Raw genomic sequence first — 6,094 nt, forward strand, 5'->3', positions numbered from 1 at the left:
GGAAAGAGTAAAGGCCTACAAAATAGTGTACAGTGGGGAGAAGTTGAGCAAGGAATGACCTTACTCAACTTTGCTATTTCTTACAGCGCAGAGGAAGCACATCCAGCAAAATTATTTATCAGGCAGGAGGTTAAGGAAGTCCTTTTTCAACACAGTTGGTTTGCAGAACATGTTGCTATGAGATGGCATGAAGGCTGAAAATACACACAGATTCCAAAAGGAACCAGATACCTCAGTGGCAGAGATGTGTTTCAGTGGCTGTTAAACATGGTGGTCAGTATGCAGCCTCTAGCTCTAGAAGTTCCTTGACTGCGAATTGTTGCAGGGTGGAAGAGTGTGGCCTTAGGAGAGATCACTCCATACTCTGTGATATGTATATGCCAGTGCCAAAATGTTAAGGATAGGGCACTAGACCAGAAAATTCTTGGTGTGACCCAATATGGTGGTTCTTGTTACCAGGATACGCTGAAACACTGGAGTGAAAATGAACTGATTTAGTTTTGAGCACTTCTGGTCTAATGGCTCTCCTGTGGGAGTTACGCACAGGTCACCACAGATTTTCTTATATCTTTTATTAGCAAACCTGAAAGCACTTGCAGGAGAAAGGGACCGGTGCAGGCATAGCCCACCAGCTCAGTGTGCCAGACACTGCTGTGGTTGTTGCAGAGTATGCCAGCTCAGTGACTACAGCCCAAGCCAGCCAGCTGAGATGCCTGGCATTAGCTGTCTGGTCCTATCTTTGCTCCTCCTTGGCTTCTGATTAGGGTCTGGTTTGGTTTATGTCCTGATGGAACGGAATCTGGATTCTTAGAGCTGCTTGTTCATGTAACTGTGGGCGTTACTGTTATCCATCCAAATGTCTCGTCCTACGGAGAGGGGAAAGAGCAGGCTATTGCGAATTCTATTGTGAATTCCTCTGTCGTTTCCAAGTCCTATGTTGCAATTTCCTTCACAGTCTAAGTAGCAAAATGTCTCCAGTCTCCCTCCACTGGGAACTGGGAAAGGCTGGAATCGCACTGCCTTGAAAAGTCTATTTGCTGATAATGGAGTGCCTTAGATGCTCACTTTAGGAGCAACAGCAGGGGCCACTCTTATGTGCCGCTCAGCCTGTTGAAAACTTACCAAACCAATGTTTTTTTTCGTTGAAGCTGGCTGAGGCTGTAGCAAAAGCAACCAGACAGTAATGGGCATATGATTTTTGTCTGCCATTCAGCTTGCTGCAGGGGGGTTCTTAACTGCTTAAGCCTGAGCATGGTATCGCAGTGAGATTTTGGGAACACTGGACTCAGAATCCAGTCATAATTTTACCTCTGCCTTGTTCCTTGAACCCAAATCTATACACTCACGAGCTCTGATGTTTGTGCCTCTTTCAGGGGGGTGGATAAAGAGTTTAAAGCCCCTGTTGTGCTGCTCAGTTCCCAGCTCCCTGCAGAGGAAAGAAAAAAAGTCTCCTGGCAGCCTCAAGCTGTTTTTAAACGAGACAAATGCCGGGGGTGCCTGTCTGCCAGAGCCTCCAGCCTGTACACCGAGTCCCTTTTTAGCACGCATCTCCGCACGGCTATATCTGGCTCCAGTTCCTTGCTCTGGGAACGTGACCTCATCGTTGTTTTGGTATTTCCAGTGATTCAGCCTGGTCCGGGGCAGGGAGGAGTCATTCCTGGTGCAGGCTGACGGGGTGTTTGTGCGTTGCTGGAATTCCAGAGCGGTGCAGCCCCAGCCCTTCCGCTGCCTTGACAGCTCGGCTGAGGCTGGGCTGGTGCATCGCATTCTTGCCTGGCAGATAGCCTGGATGCAGCTGGTAGAGGGACCAAAGCTCCTGCTTTTGGGGGTAATGGGGATCCCCGTCTTTGCAGCCTACCTGCCATGGTGAGGGTGAAGAAAGCTGTGTGCAGTATCTTGTATGCCTGGGAAAGCCACAAGGAGTCTCTGCTCTATGGGTGGAAAAACAGTCTCGCAGAATGCTCGTTACTATTTACAGACTGCCAGCATCCTGTAATGAAGTTAACTTTACAACATCTGCAGCAACTTGGTAAGTGTTATGATCCTTATTTCACAGGGAGGAAACTGAGGCACCGAACAGGGAGGTGGTCTGCTTGAGGTTTTATGCCCCTGAGCTAGAAAATTAAACTTCCGTGAAGTGGTGCTTGACTGCGTCTGTCCTGTCCTGTAATGGCTGTATTCCTCCAGTGAACGATGAACATGGGCAGTGGGTCAGACTGAGGCAGAGCGGTGCTTGTAGGGAAGAGCAGCTCCCAAAGTGAGATGAGGCCAGGCTGTACGGATGGCTAAACCCCATTTTCTGTGGGTATCACTTTCCTCCATCTTTCCAGGTGTGGTCAGAAAGCACAGGGCAGAACTTGTAGACAGGGTTCCCCAGCCAGGGTCAACAATGCTCATGCTCCTAGCAGGCTGTGGATGCTGCAGGGCTGTCACTTGTGCCTCGACAGGATTGCTCTTGCTGCAGGTGTGATGAGCCTTATCGCAGCCTTTATCTAAACACGCTCAACTGCCTCGTTTGAGCCTGGGTTGTTGTGAATGGTTTTTAAACCCTTTGGAATAATCTGGTGGTTAGCCATTCCCTGGCTGAGAACAGTTTGGCTGCAGAAGCAGCTTGGTTGAAGACGTGGCTTCAGTGTTGTCCTGCTTAGCAGTGAACCAGCCTGTCAGTGTAGTTGCTTCACCCCAGGAGAGACCTGTTCTCAGCTTGTCACTACACAGGAATAAGTCATGAAGGCTCATCATGTTCGGAGAAGCAGCCCGCTGTCTGGAGCCCTTTTGCCCATGTTGATGAATACCTGGAGATGAAGTCGTGGCTGTATTTTGTCTCAGATTGTTTTGGGGAGCTGTACCTGGCACCAGGTTCACTGCTGTTACATTGGGATGTTTCCCCTTTTTTATTGTGCAAGGGTAGCTCAATGCCAGGAGAGTTAACTCATCCCAAGGTCAGCTGGGCTGGGCTGCAGTAGAGAACCTCTGCACCGTGGAGGAGGAAAGCGTGAAGCATCTTCCTCATTGCAGGCACCGTCAGCCCAGGGAAAGGATATCAGCACATGCAGGAACAGGGAGTTTTAACTCCGACAACCTTGTTCTCCCAGTTGTGCGGGGGGGGTAGTAGGTGTACCAGCAGTTTGCTGGACAGAGGAGACAATAGATAATACATCCTGGCTGCTCTCATTAACAGGGAGCATTTCAGCCTGGCTTAATGCCTGGCTGGCTTCACCCTTCTGGTAGATTATCACCAGGACATACACCTATTACTTTGGGGTCCCTGTGCTGTCCTTGAAGCTAGGTTTCTAACAGCACTCACTGATGCAGTTGGCCTAAATCAACTGTTTCCAAACTTTTTCTTTTGAGGCTAGGCAATATTTTTTTCAAAGGAGGTGACCCCAGCCTCTACAGAACAGGCCTCAGTTGCTTCAGAACTACATGAACTCCCTGTTCTTTGTCACCGGTTGCACCCAGAGGTCACTGGCATGAGCTGTATGCCTGTCTGGCACTGGGCTTACTGAAAATAGGCTATGCCCGCTGTGGTATGCATCCTGAAACAGCTCCTTCTCAGCCTCTTGCTGAGGTATTTCAGTGCTTGTTTAATGGGCAGTGGCTGAAACCTGCAAACCCCCTTCTACTGCTGGTTGCAGTTGTGAGCACAATGGAGGTAAAGCCCCCAAACCCTTTGACACGCTGCTGCTTCGCCAAGCTAGTCCCTATCCCCCATCTTCCTTATTTGGTGTAAATCCAGTTGCAATACAGCTTGTAAGTTATCCTGAAATGGAAGGGAAAGAAGAATCTTAGCAGGAGGTGCCAAAGGCAGTGAACTGGAGGGAGAGGGTAAGTCCCAAAGATGTGGAGCCCCTGAGCATGGGGAGAGGGCCTGGACGACAGGGACGGGCTCCTGCACCATGAGCTGGTCACACACACGGATGGAGCAATGCTCTGATCAGCCTTTCTCCCAGGCGCGATGGGCTGCTGTAGCACTGTGCACCAGGGAAGGTGTGGGGCTGGGGCTGTCCAAAGTGGGGCGTAGGATAGAAAATTACATAGGTTTGCGTTACTGCTAGCAGGTGCTTTGTATGGAGTTGTAGGAGCTGCTGGAGAGTGTGGAGTTGGGGGGTCTCCCCTCGCTAGCGGTCACTTCACTCCACGGTTTCCCCATGCAGGCAGCTGCCCTCCCACCCCCCTGCCTGAGCAGGCAGGCGGTGGAGTCAGCCCGCACAGCCCCATCACGCCCGCTTCTTTCTGAGCTTGCTGTAAATGGCTCTCTGTAACACGAGCTGCATTTCTGCCATAGTCCTCTCCAGAGTGCATCTGCATTTACACTGGGGCTTTCATTACCAATCTGGCCCTTGCATTGCCAGCAGCCCGCAGCCCTCGCTTTTCTCTCCTGCCCACATGCTCTGTGAGCAAGACCAGCACCCTGGCACTGCTGTGCCCGAGGAGAGGCAGGTGACTGGCAGCAGGAGGAATCCCTGAGCCAGCTCCCATCTGGAAGAAGTGCCTTGTCATGTTGCCTCTCCCTCGCCATCCTGCAGCAAGGGGGGAGCCGCCCGCAGAGACTCCCCACAGCGCGGCTCGCTGATCCCTGAGCTGACACGGGGACAAGCTGGTTTTGCTTTGGATTATCGCTGGCTCTGCATGCTATATTCTTCCTGCTGCTCTCATGCCGTTGCTGCTGCACCCGTCTTCCAGCTGCAGTGAGCTGAGCCCACGATCTGGGGAGATTGTATCTGGCAAGGTAGGAGCTGCTCCCTTCTGTTCTGCTAAAAGTAACGTGGCCAGTCCTGCCCCTGCCTGGGGAGCATGCTTCAATTAGTAGTGTGTATGTGGTTTTATTTTGCATTGTTCTGTAGCTCTGATGAACAGTCAGTGTGCTGCTCAGGCTGTAGCCTCTATTACATGGAAAGAAAATGGATTTATCCATTTTCTTTTTATTTACACACTGGAAAAACAAACTGGCTCCCTTTCTACTCTGGAGCTCCAGAGCCTGTCTGTCTTCTCTGTTCTTGTGCAGCATCCTGTGCATGTTCTGCAGGTCATGTCACTTGCTTCTTCAGGTGATACGAAAGTAGAAAGGGCAGTCTGAATGTGCCTTGGGAGAAAGGGGGAGGGAGAAGAAGCTCATGGAAGACAAAAATCAAGGAAGTTTAATAGGCATAGAAATGGCTTGAGAGAAATTATTTTTACCCCACAAAATTAGACAAGGGAAGAGCCTCCTTTCCCTGGATAGTCTCAGACGGGTATCTTTTTTTCCCCCCCCCTCCTTCAGTCCCTTAGGGCAAGCTGTTTTGATATGGAAAGGCTTGAGGCTGCTGTTGTCCCTAGGGGTGGAGGAGAGTCAGTCTTGTTAGTCTGGTGCCTTCTTTCCAGCGAGCCTCACTGGCATTTAATGCTTCACCTTCCCCCACCACTGCACACCTTCACTGGGGCTGTATAGGGAAAAGAGGTGATGACCAAGAAACCCTACCCCTGCAGGATTTCCCTGCAGTAGCCAAGGATAGATAAAATAGGAGGGCAGCCTCATTTTCTTCTGACCTCACTGGTGTTCAGGCACAACTGTTCCCTTTTTAGTCCACAGCAGCTGGGGTGTGCCTGCCTCTGTACACACAGCCGTCCATCATCCCCAAGCTTGCTGTACCTGGGCTTCCCTCCCATGTGGAGAGGAGTATCCCAGCAGGACAGACAAGGATATCAGGCCTTCTGCAGGTGATGGTTTACTTCTGAGGACTAGCCCAAACAACAAACCATGTTTTAGGGGCCCCCTATACCCCTAGTTGCTAAGCTGCAAGGAGGGAAGGGGGTCCTCCAGCTTTCCCTCCTTAGCATACCCTACTGTGCTGCCAGTGGGTGTATAAATAGTGCCCACAGTATACTATTTTGGTGACAAGCTCTTCCCAGGATTCATCCAAAGAGTTATGTGAGCAAGTGTTAAAAATAACACCAAGCCCTGCCCAAATGCTGGCGTTGTTTCAGCCAAAGTGTTGGGAATCTTCCATAGAGAGCAGCCTTGGACCCTTGGGAGGGGGCAGAGGGTGGGGGTCTGTCAGGGCTCCCCATGTTTTCCTCTTCCTGCTGCCCTGCGGACCACAGAGGACACTGA

The 6,094-nt window shown here is 50.9% G+C and overlaps 1 protein-coding gene across 1 annotated transcript in view; it reads left to right on the forward strand.

Annotated features, from left to right (window-relative positions):
- The first annotated feature begins 4,361 nt into the window (after positions 1–4,361).
- The window catches only part of RUSC2 (RUN and SH3 domain containing 2), a 51,456-nt gene continuing 49,723 nt past the window's right edge, over positions 4,362–6,094 (forward strand). Inside the window, exon 1 of the mRNA XM_009330425.1 lies at positions 4,362–4,732. The gene's annotated coding sequence lies outside the window, so the exon portion shown is untranslated. The remainder of the gene's footprint in view (positions 4,733–6,094) is intronic.

Source organism: Pygoscelis adeliae, unplaced genomic scaffold (genome assembly GCF_000699105.1).
Source record: "Pygoscelis adeliae isolate BGI_AS28 unplaced genomic scaffold, ASM69910v1 Scaffold628, whole genome shotgun sequence".
Lineage (NCBI taxonomy): Eukaryota > Metazoa > Chordata > Aves > Sphenisciformes > Spheniscidae > Pygoscelis > Pygoscelis adeliae.